The 19,168-nt window shown below is 39.4% G+C and overlaps 1 long non-coding RNA gene across 1 annotated transcript in view; it reads left to right on the top strand.

Annotated features, from left to right (window-relative positions):
* LOC143902366 (uncharacterized) overlaps positions 1 to 19,168 on the top strand; it is a 78,368-nt gene that overhangs the window by 32,869 nt on the left and 26,331 nt on the right. The gene's annotated exons all lie outside the window — the stretch shown is intronic.

The raw sequence follows: 19,168 nt of genomic DNA, 5'->3' as shown, positions 1-19,168 counted from the left end.
GGCATGTTCGCGCTAAACCGTCTATCCACCCCCGTCGTTGGCATACTGCGTCACCACCGATGTACATACATATGCCGCGTGTGCGACGGCAAAATGCGACATGCGACGCGAGCTGCGAACTATAGGCTTGCGAGATGCACTGCCGACTCTGCGCTTCCTTTTATTTACTACGGAAACAAACAAACAAGCGAGCCCTTATTCGGCAGTTTTGCGATCAAATATCCGCCTCGTTGCTCTATTGTTGTTTGTTTAACTCTCTAATATCAAAAGCGTAGTCTCGCGATTTTTCTCTGACGCCAGATTCGCGTCAGATTCGACAGAATTCTATTCGTTTTATCCTAACCGTACATTTCTACATATTCATGTATTCTAATGCACGAATAGTAAATTTAAAATTCTAGGCTCTGGCTTTATTTTATATTTTCTGGATTATGGTTATTTTATTTGTTATAGTTTTTTCTCTTTCTTTCAATCTCAAGAATAATCAGAAATACGTGCCCCGCGAGCAGAGTGGCTCATCTTTTATACGGATTCAGGAATAACATGTCCACGAAAATCCACTAAGATAAATCGCAGCTTACGATTTACGGTGGTGGAAGTGTTCTTTTATTTTTCAAACCTGACGGCGAGTCACATGTTGATCGCCACTTTTATAAATTGCACAGATAGTTATACGTGAGAGTATCGTTTTTTTTTTCTATCACAATGAAAATCTCCACACGCTCGCATTACCTTCCGGTTGTCGCGCGCGAACGAAGCTAACGCGTTTTACGACAATAAATGAGTAATATGAGTGTTTTCGATGAAGACGAGAATGTTTACGGTTGCGGCGGTCTGGGAAAGATTGAATAAAAGGCGACCACGCGTATATTTGCGTATCTGCCCAGAGGGAATTGATTCTTGTTAAAACATTCTTGTCGTTAAGTTCTTCGGCTATTATGATTTATGACTTGTCTGTTTCTTGATAAAACGATCAGATTACCAGTGAAAATTCACGAAACTTTCTCACGGCATTTTATTTTATTATTAAAATATTAAATATTTAGTTTTCATTATTAAATATTTTAATAATGAAATCAATAAAAAATATTTTTCATATATTTTATTATATATTATATTAAAATGATTTTTTTGATTATCGTTTATATAAAAAATAATGTAGATGATATTTTGATGTTCAATCTTCCTCTTGTTGTACATACATTTTAAATTAAAGTAGATAAGCTATGATATTTTTACACGTTTAATGTTGAAGTGTATTAATAAAGACTGTTAAAATGTAACTATATACTTGTGATTTTAAGATTATTCAAGAACATGTGATTTATATTGATATATGAGACTGATATACATATATCGACAGAATAATTTCAACATTATACAGTTTAATTACAGTTTATCTTTAACATTACAGTTGACGAACCAACCGAAACGCAATTAATTAACTTTCCCCTTTAAGTTTCCCATTAAGTTCATGCTACAGCAGGCGTTGTGCCAAAATTTCTGACACGCTTTCAAGTCCCCGAAGTTGAGCGCGCTAATTTCATTTCGTTGGTGGCTTGCGTTGCTTCCAAACGGATTAATTAACGGAGTAATGAGTCTTCGGGGAGTAATAAGCGCGAAGTATCATTCAACGAGCAGAATTAGCGCGTAGGACGGGCGAGAACCAGCCCATTTGCGAGTCCTCGTCACAATGATCTCCACTTCTCGACATGGCCGAAAAGATCGATAGACGTGCATCCACTTGGGCGAGTGTTCGCGTATTCGTCCAGCCGGTGAATTACGCTTGAAAGGGGAAACTCTTCGTAGACTTCCGACAGGAATCCGATTTAGACCGTTGAACTTCAAGGAAGAATTTCTGCCCGCCGTCAGCGCTTTGCATCGCACGTGGCGTTAGATACACCCGCGAGATAGTTCACGCAAACCGAATCGCCCGATGTAAGTCAAATGCGGTTGAAATTGCGCCGCGCTTTAAAGTCGCTTCGGACAAATCAAAGCAAAATTCCGAAATTCTCCGAGGCAGGAACGCGAGTTATTTGCATAAAATGTATCCAACGATTCGCGAAACGTGCAGGTGCTAAGGTAATCGTCGTTCGTGGCAAACGAAACACGAGAAATCGTTTCGTATAACAGAGCCTCTCTCCGTTCTCTCCACGTTTCTGTCACGATCGTGCAAACTCCTGCAATCGCGATGCGATTGCGATTGTATAAAGTTATATTTTCTCCCGATTAAAAGTGTTGATACTTGATACCTCTTCTTCTTTTCGCTCCCCCAACATCGAAAGTGTGAACTTATAACAGGTGCATGACACAGCTTACAATGTAATTTTTCTTAATCGCTCGCAGATTGAGACGCATTTTTAGTTCAACCAAAAGTTCGGCATCGATCGAGATGCATTTTTAATGGCAGCGTCCAAGTTTCCGCATTAAAGAGAGCATCTTCATACAAAATTCAGTTAAAAATTCGAAAGTTGACGATACTTTACTTGAACGTGATATTGAACGTGATACAAGACGGCATCCTGAATAATTACAAAGTTTCAGCAGTTCTTGGTGTTAATGAGAAATCTTTCGGTGTCAACGTTGCAAACTAGGAATGTCTGAGCTGTCTGAGATTGAAGATGCCTCCGAGTCAAGCATGTCAAGGTCGTGCATGCCCGTTCTGAGTATGCGGCCAGGTGCCACATGGCACGACTTGCACGCATTTGCATCCGATCGTCGACGCGGTCGCGAGGAGAGACGATCGTAGGGCGGCTTCGAGGTCGGCTCGGTATAAATTCGGTAATTTCCACGTTACGTTGTACCGTTCGTTTTGACGCAATGTTGCGCAATAAATCCATATCCATTCGGAACTTTGGTAAATACAGTTAAACGGCAGGAAAGGTTCCTTAAAGGTCTTCTTAAAATGTACGATGTGACTTTATTTCCAAACGAAATACCATATGAATAGTAACACCTTTCTGTTTGACTTTCGTTAAGCTTGTTTATTGAATTTTGAAAGATCGATTTCAAATTCGGATTTATGTCCATAACAAAATTAGATATTTCAATTATATACGGAGCTACGTCAGTCAGAACACAAAATTTTATGAAAGCTGTTAAAAGATTTTGCGAGCGCTCCTTTAATTTGGAACATGCAAAGGGCAAAACGCGCACTATTGATTTTGTATCTTCAACATTTTTCCTGAGTCTCTCAAAGATAAAGAAAAAAAGATAGAAATCCAAAATGTAAATTCACATTCATGATATTGATTGTAGAACTTAATTTTACCCCCCAAAAATTGTAATATTTAAATTAATGCATCGCAAGCTGCGTATCGATCTGAAAGTTCGACGATAGCATAAGACCATTATTTGTAGTGCCGGCCGTTCAATAAAAGTGCTCTAACTACCTGCATAAAATGGAAATATGGTTATACGAAAATCATGGCAATATTATATTTTATTTCCTTTTAGGATGACGCAGCAGAATTTTTTTCAAGTGCACGATGCTATAATACCATTAATCTCAAAATATGGAGATATTCCTCCGTATATTATTTCCTATGACGCATCTCCGTACCTTTCGCATTGCTATGAGTCGCTCGAACGGAAGAGCTCGATCCTATCCTCGATAATCCTTGAGATAAATTGCTTTCGGTTTGGTACTGTAAAGAAATGTATGACATAAAATATCCTATCAATCAAATGCAACCCGACGACGATAATACAAAAGAAACCGTGATAAATTCTAAGAGAATTGTTAGTATGTAAAATTAATATTAATTTCTTACAAGTTTTAATGTTCTTAAAAACATATAGAACATTCTTTAACGAATATTGCTGAAATTTATTGAAGCATTGAAGAAACACTAGTATATGCTTTGAAAATAATAATTTATGAATATTCATGATACATGCATGTATTATAAAAAATAATTAATACAAAACTCTTTTTGTATTTAAACTTTGTGTTCTGTAGTCAGTCCTCTATCTTTAGGTTCTTTATCTTATAGGTTTTTTATTTCAATAATCGTCACAATAAAGACAATTTTAAACTTATAAATGCTCCCGCAAAAGTCGGTGAATTTTTTATTTCTTACAGATAATGATATTTCTAATTAAAGCCAATAAATAATTCTTCCCTAACAGTTCTTCTTAAAAAATTAATATTCTTCATCATGATATTTTATCGGTTATTTTTCTCAAGTCATGGTATCTTTCTTCGCATCTTTCTTCCCATACTTGCCCCGGGAGAAAAGTAGATGCGGTCGCGGAAGATGCGAAGAGATCCGCGGCAGCTTCGTTTTTCCGTGGCGCATTAGAGACCGTCGCGTCGTCGCGAGGAGAGAAGGAAGACACGTCTCTCGCGGCTGCGGGGGCTATTATCGCGATCGCGGAGATAGTAGGCCAACTTTCGAGATGACAGTTTTATTCTCCGTGCATGGCGGACTTTGCAAAAGCGAGCCGGCCGGCGCAGCGAACCTCCCGGAGCGTCGTACGGAGCGCTGCGGGGGGGAAAGGAAAGAAATTCTCGAACACGTTTTCGCTACTTTCCGAGCACGATATCGTGAGAATTCATGGTGAAAAGTGGGCCCCGTGGATCGCGGCGATCCGCGCGAGGATAAAAGTTGAGAAACCGAGGGAAATCCCCGCGACGCGCGCGACCTAGGACGAAAAATCGGCGCGCGCGCGCTCGTTCAGATAAATCGCCGAGAGGAAGAGAGAGAAAAGAGTGAAGAGAGAAAGGGGATAAGAAACGTGAAAAAGATCTCCGTCGAAGATTCACGACGTGCTCGTGATCGTTTTGACGAGGCACGCACAAGTGGATTTTATCTTGAGAACAATTCTGTTTTGTATCGCTTGGAGTTCTCCAATTAACTTTTACTCACTTTATTTCAAGAAACCAAGTTTATTAAAAAAAAAATTATAAAATAAAATAATCTATATACGCGATATTTGTCCGTTTGCCGACACAATGATCGATAGAATCTTCTTGTAGTCTAACGCTTGCGATACCAAAAGGATTAATCTTTCCTTAATTCACATATGTTTTCCCTTTTAGGGCGCAAAAGTGGAAAGAAAGGCAATTGACTATCAAAAGGGAAAGATAAAAGGTAAAGGCAATCCCTTGTCTTTTTTCTTTCCACTTTTTATATTTTACATACTGAGCGCATGTTATTGCATTCTAAAATTCTTATTTTCTGTGTTTCTCAGATTTCGATTATATGATTAATGGTTAAAAATATCTCTAGACATACTTCTGCAATGGCTTGATATTTGCTCGTTTCTGTAAGAATCAGCGTTGCAAAAACGTATAGACAATTTTTTAGAAACTTCAAAATTACCCTCTTTTTTGTATCCCTATATTACTAAATTGATAGACAAAATAACGAATGTCTTTGAGAGTCTGGTAGGATCGTGATGCACAATTTAAAGATATAATTTTCAAATTTATTGCCACATATCAGCGTCAAATATAAAAGTCACTTGGTTTGACTGCCAACATTTCTTTGATTTGTAATGCCATTCTGACAAATATTAATTAATATTGAATGGCTCTCTGTTTCTTCCTAAAATCTGTGTTGGAAAGATAAATCAACCGTTAGAGTGTCGATCAAATATTAGTGGAAACCTTTCTTATACTTATTCTCCGTTTCGATAACTTTGAAAGCAGTCAAATTCGGTCGATTTTCCCGATGTGGTAATCCAATCTTATATTTAAGATCGTCTTAAGTCTGGTTAAATTCTTGACCAAAATCTAGAAATCGGGTCATTCTTAAGACTTCATCCAGCCAATGAAATGACCGGCCTCTCGAGACACTATTTAAGACGATTTTAAATATACGGATTATGAATAACGGCCATTCAGATCAATCGGCAAAAATTGGCCGAATTTGACTATGTGAATACCGGCCTACGATCGCATGAACCTCCCCGGGACACTATTATTTTTCTACGTCGCCGATGCGTCGTTCGGCGAGATCACACTCGGCGATTTACGGCAAACGGCAAGAGATGGTCCTCTCCGTTAGAGAGTCCGTGAACCCGGCCAGTTTTACGGCGCACAAGCGCGGGTAGCGCTTGTCGTGTCGAGATCAAGCACGATCCTCTCAGTCGCGGGGTTAGCGACCGTGAAAGTACTCCCTTGCAGAAGTGGGACGGCCATTTTTCAAAATCGTTGCGACGATTGCGTGCGCCCACAATCGACACACTTCGCGGCGGGTCGTTGCACCGGAGGTCGGTTTCCTCGTTCTTCTCACCTTCGGCCGTCCTCGGCGCGCCAACCGTGAAAGAAAGTGCAATTCCCTAATAAGTGCGCCGGTTAACGCGTCGCGCTAGTTAGCTCCTACCGATCTTCCTTTCGATTCCACCGCTTTTCTCTCTGCCATCATCTCGCGGACTCTCGAGATGACGCTTTTGCCAATCATCCAGGGTATCGCGACTCTTTCGAGTTTTCGCTGAATTGCGAATCGAACAAAAATCTATTTGGAATTTGGTCGAATCAATTGATTTTTTATCTGACGTCTATATGACAGTAAATTTAAAAAATTGTTGTTAAAAGCTTTTAATTGTGCATTACATTCCCACTAAACTCTCCTTCAAAGACATTTATCATTTTGCCTATCAATTTAATAATATGTAGAGATACAAAAGAAAAGATAGTTTTAAAGCATCCAAAAAATTTTCCACTTTTTGTTACACTTATTCTTACAGAAACGAGCAGACGCTAATGACACTTGAGATGTGCTCCTGAAAAAATCACAGTGTCAAGAAGGAGAAACAGGAAATCGTTAGAGAATCTCGAAACTTAAATCCTCTTAAAGAGGATGCTTGAACGAGTAGTGACTTAATTGATTCGTTAATTTAAAATCATCGCAGATACAACGTATACTTCTTGCTCTTTATTGGATATCCAAATTTCAACAGTACGTTAAACGGTAAATCGCTCATCGATATAAACCTAATCAACGTTTCGTGCAATATGGAGAAACTCAACGGCCGATCGGACCCGAATTCATCATATCGCAACAAATTACTGGAACTTTTATTGGAAAGTCCGTTGAACATCTGGGATAGTACTCTCGCCCGGTCTTTCTCGCGTGCCCGTTGCGCCTCTCTCGCATCAATCTCGCGGCGCGGGTCGGCGCGTCCGCAAAAGGAAAACGAATTCTTCCGTCGGTGGAAGCGCCGTTCGTCCGTCCGGTGTCGTTCTTCCGACCGACCGCAGCTCTCTCGCCGCGAGGGAATTACCCGTACGTCGAGATTTTTCTCGCGCGCAGCTCTCGCACTCTCTCGGCTCCGCATCCATTTTTCCACTCTCTCGTCCATGTCGCGCGGCGACTCCCCGGCGGATCCGCGGCCGCGCCGTCTGCCCGATCTAACGACCCGTTCTCTCGTCTATCAGCGGGGGCCCGGGGCTCGCGGCGCGACGTAAGTCGGCCAGTTATAAATAAAAGTATAGCTTTGTTGTCAGCACAGAGGCGTGCTCCACTTGCGGCACTTTCATAACAGAACGAGGGGGAGAGCCGGGAGAGCCGAGCGAGAGGCGACCGAGGAAGATGGGCGGAAGAAGGGAGAAGAAGAGTGATGCTTTCCACCGTCCAGAATCGGAAAGAGCGTCCTGCCACTCGTAACGGCGCGCCGCGGCGGCGCGGTCTCCTCTTCGATCTTGAGCACAGCAAGAAGCGAACGACTTTTCTTGCTGGAAACCAGGTCGAATCGTCGTGCAGCGTGCACCAGGCACGTCGTTCTTCTCTCTTCCTCTCTTTCGATTGATTTATGTGCCAATCTATTTACTATCACTGACATCCTGCAGCGTGCTGTTAGCGTCGTGCCGATAGATACGCGAGTTAATAAGACTGATATCAGCGAACCGACAAAGCGGTGAATTTTAAGAATACAACCTGGCGGTGTATTCCTACTTAGATTGCATTTAAAATCGATGTATTCTCTTTTAGTAAAAAGAGAAGTAGAATATCATAATTTTTGTCGACTGAAATCAAAACACTTAGGTGTAGATTGGTCTGACCTTGATTTAATTTACAAAGTAATAATCCGAAATTAAATAATAACACGATTAATTTTCTCATCTTCTCTAAAATGTTCATTTAATTATCTTTACCTCTGTTATTTCATTTATCTGAAAAAAGCCCCGTGTATTGAGATCAAAATATCGGATTCCCTTTATTTCAAAGCGGCTGTCTATAATAAAAGTTTTTTTCGGTAGGATAAATGTAAATAGTACGGAACGAATTCAGTTACTGAGCGGTAGGGAAAGCGGTGGCCGGAAGGGGCGAAGGAGAAAAGCGCGATGGTGGAAAATAGAGGCGCGCGCCCGCGTTGTTTTGTCCCGAGCACGAAACGAAAGAGAGTGAGAACACGAGCGCGAAGCAGGAGAGTGAACGACGCTGGAGAGAGAGTAGGCCAATGCCAGTGTCAGCGGCTCGGCTAGCCAGCCCCTCTCGGTCGGGCAAACTTGATCGTGAAAACAGAAAAACAACGAGCTGCGCCGATTACGTTCGCGCGAGATTTATTTATAGGTCCCCTCCCTCGGTGCCGATCGCGCGCGGATTTTTGATCGATACGGGACGGAAACTGATCGGGTCGGCGACGGTCCAACGATTGCGAGACGCGCGAGATTTGGATAATATCGGAGTATGTTGAATTTCGAGCGATTTTTCAGCCGATCGAGACGTTAAATCTCGCCGAGTCTTCCGGCCTGTGAAACTCGTCCGCGAATCTGCAGTCGGAGCATCTCGGCTGCGGAGAGATCGCTGATTTTTTTCTTTCTCAAGAAAGCGATATTTTCCTAACGCTGCAGGTTCTCTAGATCTCTTTGTCTTAGGACGCTTTTTCGGTCGGCGACGTTTTCCACCTATATCGAACCGCATAGGTATCCTTTGCCTGTGCAATTTTAATTCTCATCGCCCGCGCCGTGTTTAATGAGGAGAGGAATGACAGCTCAATGCTTCCATCGAGAAGGATTATGTGGATCATTGCCACGTATTGCTGATAAATATGCAACATTGGAAATAGGATGATGTCGATAATCGATGCGCAGCAGCGCTCGCACTCGCCGTCTGTCATGCGTATCAAGACACAATACGGAGATTTTGGATGAAACGCGTATGAGAGTTAGCGAGTAATGAGTTTAAAATTCTTGCATAAATTTTTAGTTTTATTTATTCTGCCAGCGCACTTTGTTTTCAATTGAGATTAAAAATACGAGAGGAGCCAGATGTCGCAATCCCATGCAATTTTTTCCTTGCGCGATTATAACAGTTTCGCTTCAATTGTGATATGCAAATTTTCAAATAAAAATGAAAGATAATTTTCACATTTATAGATACGTCTGTGTTAAAACTCTAGTTTTAGAGGGAATAATTGTTACGATTAAAAAAGACATCCGACACGATACATCCGAATAGTTAAGCTACTCGCGTAGCTGCGAGGAATGAGAAACGGTCTTCGTCGCGACAATCTCATTTAATATGTCAGGTGGATATAAAGTTGTCACTACTAACCTAGACACGCATACACATACGTACACGTCGCAGCTCGTCTATCTAGTTCATTGTCAGGAGTCCGCGGTTCCCGGGATGCCAGAGTTAAATCCGCGCGTGTCTTCGCGAGACGAATCTGCAGACCGCGAGATACGCGTCGTAACACTATCGATTATTACTATTATTATTCTGCCTCGTAGGAGAGGATGGGAAATAGGTGTGGCGGACACTTGCGGAAATTGCGTTGTAAAAAAGCGCACTAATGAGTGCTGGAAGTAGGGCAAGGGAGATCGTGTGAGACGAGACGCACTCTTGATTTCTCCGGAAAAGCCAAAGTGTCCGCGAGATTGGAAAAAGCGTGAAAAGAAAAGCGACGAGTGGACGACGGTGGGCACTAAAAAAAAATATTTATTATAGATCCAAGAAAATATTTATTCAGATAGTACCAATGGCTTATTTACATATAATCACATATTTATTTAAAATTAGATATTTTTACTTAATTTAAAGCCATTTGTCACCTTTAGAGTCACATGATCATTTACAGGTATCTATGAAATGTGAAATTAAAAAATAAATTTGTATAATACATACACATACTCATAAATAATTTCGAAATTTTCACGCGGGTCGAATCCAGCCTGCGGGCCGTTAAACCACCCCTACAGCTATGCTGCAGGCCCACGCCCATTTCGAGTTTGAAGTTAATTGATCATGTATACCCTATCTATATAGGTCCTAGTAGTAGGACAGACGAAACCGCGAGAAGTATGGATGGGGGAGGGGAGGAGAGCTAGAGGATTGGGTCAAGGGATTTTAACAAGGTTTGGAAAGGGGAAAGATGGCAGCCAATGGAGACAGTAATGGAGTATATGGGCAGTGCGTGAGAAATTCAAAAATTTGGGTTCAAGAAACACTTTTCAAAAGAACTAAAAAAATCGTCGTATTAGTCCCGGTTTAATGTAATAGATTTAATATAACAGGTGTTTTAAACCTTAACAATTGACTAATCACAGTCATTTATTTCCTTACATTCGACTGTGATCGGTCAATTTATTACGGCTTAGCATTTGAACATTAAAAATTGTGAGATATGCAATGGTCGTCAGCGGGATAAAGAAAATATAAAGCAAATATATATGTAGGCGAAACCGTAGGCATTGGATAAATTGTGAAAATTCAAAAATTCTTGTGACAAGGGGGAGAAGCGAAGACACGTGAGAATACGATTAATGTTATAATCAGAGGCTGAGAGACTGTATTGCAACACGACGGAGTTTATTTTGAAATAATTTTGGCATTGAATAACGACACGCTGACATGATGAAGAAACATATCATTCAGAGGACTGTCAACGATGGATTACAAGAATGTACAAATTGAAGGATATCTAGATAAAGAGTTGAATGAACTCTATATGAGAGAGAAATGAAACAAATTCGATTATTATCAATTTTTTAAATTATATGTTTCAAATAAAAATACACTACCAGCGAAAATTAAAGCAATACCTTCGCAGTCGAAAAATAAGCCACTTTCAAATGAATGTAACTTTGGTAAAAGTGATTAAAGTGAGGCGGTTTAAGAAGCATTTTACAGTATCCACTTCAAGTATTTACTTTTCAGATAATTTTACTGATTATTTTTACACGGAAATTCAAATAGAGATTCGTTACACGTAATTTTAGACTAAACTTTGCAAACTTCTGTGCCATTTTTGAGCAGTCGTACACAAATTTGGTTTACGATATTTGAAAGAATGAATCTTTATCTTTAATTTGCATACTTGCCGATTGTTGCACGATTGTTTTTCACCGAGTTATTTGTTGTTGAAGTGAAAACCATCATTTAATTTTCGATTGCTCATAGAAGACGAACGGGTCAACCCGATCTTTGTTCAAAATTTCTATTAAAGTTGCAAGTTTCCTTTTTAAAACGTACCTGAGCTTTTGTGGTTAGGTTATTGACCTGTGTGACAATAAGGCCTAAAATTCCAGTGCCTTATTGACCTGTCTAACAATAAGACATAGAAATTCTAGGAATTCTAGGAATTTACTTTCCATTGTACATAAAAATACATCATAATTCTGAATAAATTAAAGTAATGTTTACATAATGTTATCTGAACACATGTAAACCCTAACAAATTAAACTGTACTTTTATTTTTTATTTATGTTTTTTTAGTTTCCAAAATTCTTCAAAAAATTATAGCTAATTACACCAGTATTATCAAATATATATAACATAAAAGTCTAGACTGTTTTATTGCAATATGTCTCACATATGTTACACATAGTTTTGCTTCAAGTTTACAAATTTTTAAATTAAATTGAAAGTGTTAGATTGAAGCGATATCTTTTCACGTCGTATATAGTTACGTATAAATCTATGGATTTCCAAAATCAACATCCCCGTCTTCTTCCTTAATATACTCATTCCCACGTTACTTTTATATATATATATATATATATATATATATATATATATATATAGAAAGCGCTTAATTATTTAATATAATTGCGAAGACGCGCGCGACGCTAACCTAAGGGACACGCAACCCATGCCAAAAATAAATTTTTTTACAGATTTTGCCAGATAAAAAACCTGTTTCGCGGCATGTGAGATTGGCAGATTGCGCAACGTATGCGACTAGTGCGAAAGCGTGCCCAAGATAACTGGCAATTATGCGTGAGAGCGTGTCGCAGCATAATTATACATAATCATGTATCAAAATAATTTGGTGATAAAAAAAACTTTTGTCATCCATTTCTGTGCTAGAGGAGACTCGCATGATAAATTTCGTCCCCCAACTTTTCGATCGCGAGCTTAGGTAGACGACGGCATAAAATGTCACAAGAACGCCGAAGATAGTAAAATGTAGATAACGGGAGAAAGTGTCTTCCCGAATTTGAAATTTCGAATCTCGGTATTTTAACTTTTAAATGGGAAGCGCTATTTTAAGCCCGATATTCAAATTGCTTGCGGCAATTGAATTTTTAATTGGAAAGACATGAGCAAAACGATAGAGCAAAAACCCTAAATTATATTCTGTTACGGAGTAGAAACCGAATTTCGTCGTCGCTTCGCAGGTATCGATCTACCGATCATTATAATCTACATACGATAACGATCTGTTACACTAAGTAGCCATTTCGAATTCGCTTTCTATAACCAATACTAATGTTACTTTCGGGCCACGTTAAAGTGTACTAAAGAAAAAAAACCCGTTTAGACTGTCGACGCGAATCGATAACCGGCATTTTAGGAATAAAATTGTTTCGTGAGTCTACAGTTTTGTAATTCTGACGAGATGAATTACATTTCACTTTATTCCATTTTTTCAACTCGCAGTCTCGAATCTACACTTTCAAGTTATTTAGTAAAGAAAATTCGGGTCAATTGTCTATAATTGTTTAAGTTGTACATTGAACGCGTTTGAGGGGCTTTTATCTTATTATATTTCTTATTATATTTTTGCATCTCATTTTTTTCAAATAAGTTCAGCGGAGGCAGAGAATCAACAATGGAGTAAATAATTTCAAAAATAGCTTTTGTATTTTATTACGTGGCGCCAATTTGAATTAACTGATTTTTAAAGTTTATGCCATATTTAAATTAAAATTAAAATTTATCTTTTTTCTCTACCTCGAGTCGCGCAACGAAGGCAAGAACCGCGGCGAGCGATGCCGGTGACACACGTCGAGTCAAACGGAGAATTTCGAGTCACGTCGGCGTCGATAGACCAAACAGTTCGTGTTTCACTTTCGGCGCTTGAAGAATTAAATTCTTCGGACGAATCGAGCCCGTACGCGCGCGACGCACTCGCGTCGTGTCAAGGACAACGCGTCTATTCCCGCGTGCTTTTCTGAGAGGCACGAAAATCGCCCCGTCTTTTCATCGGCGAGGCGTTGTGCAAGCTGATGTCAAAAGCGGATGGTCCTGATAAAAGATGTATATTCGATTATTGTGTGCTGATGCGCATGGTGATCCAGATTTTTCGGGACCTTAAGATTCATGTACGGTGCGATATCCATTTTTACCAATGCAGTTTAATTACAATCTTGGTTTCATTTACTTTTCTTTTTTTTTCTAGTTCTAAGAGTTGGAAAAAGGTAAGCTGAACCGAGATTAAAGTTGCAAAATCTACATATGTAGAAATGGACGTTAGTCTTTCAAAGGCAAAGAAGCAGGTAGACATTTAGTCCGATACGTTCAACAAAACATTTTAGTTAGTTAACTAAACATTAGTTGAATTAATTAATTCTTGATTATAGAAACTAAATAAATTGTTGAAACAACTAATGTTTAGTTAACTAACTAAAATGTTTAGTTAAACTTATCGGACTAAATATTTCTTGGGATCAACAATTTTTCTTCTCACAATCAGTGTAGAATTGAAAACCGACAATAGTTCTACAATTCTAAATCTCGAAATTTTTACGTTTTTGTAACAATGCGTAAAAATTAGAAAAGAGTTATGGATGTCTGTGGCGCGAATTTTTAGTCGCTCCCGAGTACCCTCGGGAATAATAAACGTCAATCGCCCAATAAACTTAAATTTCTTCTTTTCTTTTGAGGACTACTATTGAAAAAATGGTGCTATCGTGATTTATTAACGGGACAACAAATAATTCACCACAATGCGGACCACGAACTTTTTACATTAACCGCTCGCACTTCGCCGAATGAGCGTCACGTATTAGCGAGATTTAATGCGGCTACTCATCGCGAGGATTTAGGCCGAGAGGACCTGTCGCCGGTGTCCTTGACATGCTGAAAGTGAGTCCGGTCCCGCGCGTACTGACTTTAAGGACTTACGCAATCGGTCGTAGGTGTAGAGCACGCCGTTCGGCGCCGAAAACCACATGCCGACGGCGGAACGGTATAATATCACTACTGTCGGACGCGCGACTGCGGATTATGCAAATTCGCGAACTGTATCTCTCGTAACGTGCCGCGGCTTCTACCGTAACTGAAGCTTTGAACTTGGAATCACCTTGGTACAAACCAAAGAATGCTGCAAACGATGCTTTGACACCTCTCTGGTACACAAAGGACACCCGGGATTGGGCAGCCGATAAAAGTCCGACATAACCGCCATAATCCTTTCTCGGAAAAGGATTATACCCTCGTTATAACTTTGTCACGTAGAAACTAATAATTAAATTAGGTCCTAGTACGAATTTTGTTCAAACATATATATTTTTTCATGTCTCGAAGGTGTTTTTTATGACTCATATTGTTTCACAAAATCGATTCTATCTTCGTTTTCTCCATAAACTCTAAATTCTATTCCAATATCACTATGCTGATACTCGCTATCATGGCTATCTATTCTTTCTTTTATATCATCATCAGCATCATCATTATCCAGCTATCCTAGTCCACTGCTGAACATAAGCCTCCCATAGTATTTTCCAATTTGTTCTGCATTGTGCCTGCATCTAATTTCCAGCGACATGTTTGATGTCGTCGGTCCATCTTGTTGGCGGACGCCCTCTGCTTCGATAGGCATTGTCTCCTGGGCCTCCACTCAAGAATCCTCTTCGCGCGCCCGTCCATCGCTATGTGTCCAGCCCAGTTCCATTTTAAGAAAGTGATTCTTTCGATGGCGTCTGCTACACCCGTTTTTCGGCGTATGGTGTTGAAGGCCGTCTATGCCAAACCGATTCGCCTGTACATTTCACACGTTTGGTTATCCCTGGCTAATCGTATCTCTTTTATATCATTCTATCAAATTCCCTTCCGTTTTTTCCTATACTGCTGTTAGATGTTTTAATTCGTTATATTTATACATAAAATCTTCCTTCTCTTTCGCTCCGTAGCTGCACGTTTTATTGAATCTCGTATAATTTGTATAACTAGTTTCTTATTTTATGTTATGCTTCTTGCGACTAAATTATTATCTCTTTGATACAGATAGGCATCGTAGCAACAGCTTTGTTAGCATTTCACTGTTTGCATGCATTTTTGACCTGTTTCATTCTTTTTACACGATTGCACAACTTGTCAAATCAAACCTTATCTATGTAATAAAGTTATTATTATTATTACCGCATATGTCTCGAAATTCGCAATCGTGTCCCTCGATAAAAGATATCGAGTACATGCCGGGCGCGAACTTTTCACTTATAGTGCCTTTGGCGCGGTGCCGAAAATCCAAATCGGTCAGTCGAACGTGAGGGGCGGGGGGCGATAGGTGGTGTCACGTCAGGCACATGAATGAAAGTGAGATCTGATTTATGAATAAGTCTTAGCGGCCTTGAATACATTACACGGTGCCGATGGCGCAAGAAGAACGAAGAAAACGCCTCGCACCTGTTCCTCGATTGACTCGAAGCCGTTAAAGCTAATCGTTACGAGTTGCTCCGTCAACGTCGGTGCTTCCTGTCTCTATATTTCTTTCGAAATTAAATTCGAAGAATGTCTCCATAATCCCTGGCGTATCTCCCCGATCTCCTTCACCGCCGCTCTGTTCTAGGATAACCGGTACCAATTTGATCTCACGACAATCGCGAAACTTCTAAATCTAAATAGTCAACGTGCCAAATGTGGATTCTGATAATCAAAGAAGAACGCTATCAATTCTTTTCCATGTAACGGTATCATAAAAATGTGGGACTTCTCTTTAAGATCGCCAAACGGAAATGCACAACCTTCGGCTTTTGCTATAGGCTGCACCGATTGTTAGGTAGTAGCGTTTCATGATGGAAGCTTTTTCGAAATCGCAATATTGAGCGCACGTGGGAGCGTAGCTCCTCTTTTGAGTATTTCTTCCATTCCGATTCGACAGGGTTGCATGTCCGCAATTCTTGGAATCGCTGCTGGGATCACCGTTAACGAAACAAAGGTATCGACCGCTCCTATCTTTTGGAAGTGAACGACCCGAGAGGGTCGCAGGAAGCGAGCCGAAGAAAAATTAGGAAATAGGGAAAATGGTCGCACGTGCGACATTTGTGACACGTGTGGACGTGGGAATTTAGACGGGAACAATGTAAAAACGTACATTTTAGTGTGTGTCACATGGCGCTCATGTTATTGACCTTTGCTTCTCCGATTGTCTAGAAATTGGACGGTTATCGGCAATAATAAATAGTGGAGGAAAAATCTTCTTTCGTAGAATATTTTATCGATTTCCTGTTTGCTCGGCTGAAGATCGACGAGTATTTAGTGAGAGAGGGAATGTATTTTGCATGATATCTCTCACGTCACGTGGTCAAATATGCACGTGACAAAGTTACTGACTGTATCGGACATTGCATATCAAAGAATTGATAATTTATGAGAATTTTAGATAGAGGAAATTTATATATACGAGAAAAAGATAAAAGATGAATAAGTTTCCTATATTCTTCAAATTCTTTTGAATTCTTTTTTTCAAAGGTACATTTACATATTTCTGTTTCCATTATTTTATCATTTCGACGGAAGATTGTCGCTAACTTTAATATTTTCTAGATTAAAAAAAGATTAGAGATATTTTTTAGTGTATCGCCATATGACGATGCAATCATCCATTACATCAGGATTCAAGGAATTTTCAGGTGATAAAATCCAAACATTCAATCTTATCGGAAGTGATACAAGGTTAACGACCCCGACGAGGATTTAAAGACACAATTTCAAATACAATGATCTAATACGAAGGAAAATTAGTCGTTTTCACATTTGACGTATTAAATCTTACAATGTACATTGACACTGTAAGATAAACTTTTTACACATATTTGATATGTTGTATCTTAGAGACATACAATACAATACAATACAATTTCATTAGGTTTTTTTAAAAATTTTTGTACGTTTAAATCGTTTTTTCTTTTTATTAAATAAATAGGCATTTTTTTAAAGCACACACACATACGCACTTTGAAAAAATGCAGATACTAAAGAACGTATCTGTTATTTAAGATACGCCCCAGTTAGGGATGACGTTTGCACGCTTGTTTTTCTTTTTCTCTTCTTATTTGCTGATGTCAAACCGAACATGAAATGTCAGGAGTGAGCGATTGCTTGAACTTATATCCGGTATGTCAATATCTGTCGATAGCTGTCGATACACATGTATGGTGAACGAATAATACGACGAAAGAAATCTGATTGGTGCGCACACGGAATGTTTTGGCTCAACTGGTCAAGGCTACCGCCGTATCGATTTAACGGATGTTAATAGTCCGATCATTTTCCTGCGCGATTTAGTAGCCGAGGGTTTCACGAATTCGCCTAAAACTCGAATTTCCAGTGGGGTAAGATCGAAAAAGTATTATAGGAATGAAAAATTGTTTAAGTTATATATATTGTAAATGATAGGAGTTCATTATTTAAACTCTGTATGTATTGAAGAGTTTATCTTATAATTAATTAAGATGTAAGAAAATTCACGCAGCTAATGACAACTGTCAAATTAATAATATATAGAAATAAATATGATTTAATTTTGTTATTCTTCCTCGAAACAAAAAGATAGTTTTCGGTATATTTTGCAAGTCGATCTTTTGTAAGTGTTTACTTTATTGAAACATAGTTTTCACAATACCTCCACGGAAAGTTCGACTTTCCATGCCTGTAGAGAGGGGCGAAAGTGGCCAATTTCACGCCAGGGCGGCACAGCGGGCGAAAAGTAACCACTTTCTTCCCTAGGGAGGAAAGTAAGCCCTGGCGAGAAATTGGCCACTCTCGCCCCTCTCTAGGCATGGAAGTCGAGCTTTCCGTAAAAGTATTGTGAAAAATATCGTGTGCACCTCGGGTCGAAAGCTTTTTCAGACTCGTGTGATTTGCCGCCTTCGCCTTCTCGTCTGAAAAACCCTGATGCTTTCTTCCCTTATTGGTGCACAATATACTATTTATTTTAATATATTTAGCAAAAATATTTATGGCATTTGAAATATTTCACCCTTAAGAGTCAGGTATAAAGGGTCAGGTATATATACCTGACCCTTTATACCTGACTCTTCATACCCTTAAGGTCAAAATCCTTAGGTCACTGACCCTTAAATAGTGATGCCGCTGATACAAAAAATTTCGAGACATATCGAGACGAGACGAGAATCTCGTCGAGATTTTCGATATATCTGAATCAAAAATAATTTTTTTTTCATCATTAAATTGTGGACTATTAAAAGTGAAGCATAACTCGTCGTAAACATACCCTCGCAGTGCACGACTTCCAACGTCTCATTATATGCATGAGCCAAATTACAGAGTAAATATGTTTAGATTAGGTAATTGTCTCATTTATTAACGGAAATAAGGATTAAACGGCAGGAAATTTTATTATATAAGAATTATGAGATTTTTCGAGACAAGACGAGATTTTTCGTCGAGATAATGAGCTTATTAGGGTCATTAGCCTAATGTAATAGTTAAACTGCGCCGTAAAATTTTTTCCAAGAAGGAAGTGTGAACTAGGGGTGGTTCGTCTTTCGGGAAAGGAGGGTTTGATTAACAAGGGAACTCCGATGTGAAAATGGATCCTTGTCCATCTGCATGGCTCTCTGTTGTTATTGCCTCCGCCCTTTCTCTCGTTTCCACTCTATTGACCTTCCTGTTCTTTTTGCCTCCGATTTCCTGCCACAAAATGTCGGGTTGATGAACCCAAGTCCTTAAATGTCACCCTTAAGCGGATACTCATTCCGTAGATGTTGTCATTCTAAAAAATCTACTTTGTTTAAGAACCCAATAG

Source organism: Temnothorax americanus, unplaced genomic scaffold (genome assembly GCF_048541705.1).
Source record: "Temnothorax americanus isolate GAGA-0224 unplaced genomic scaffold, ASM4854170v1 Scaffold4, whole genome shotgun sequence".
In the NCBI taxonomy this organism is placed as follows: domain Eukaryota; kingdom Metazoa; phylum Arthropoda; class Insecta; order Hymenoptera; family Formicidae; genus Temnothorax; species Temnothorax americanus.
Note: the sequence above shows the minus strand (reverse complement) of the source record. Positions and strands in the feature narration are given on the sequence as shown.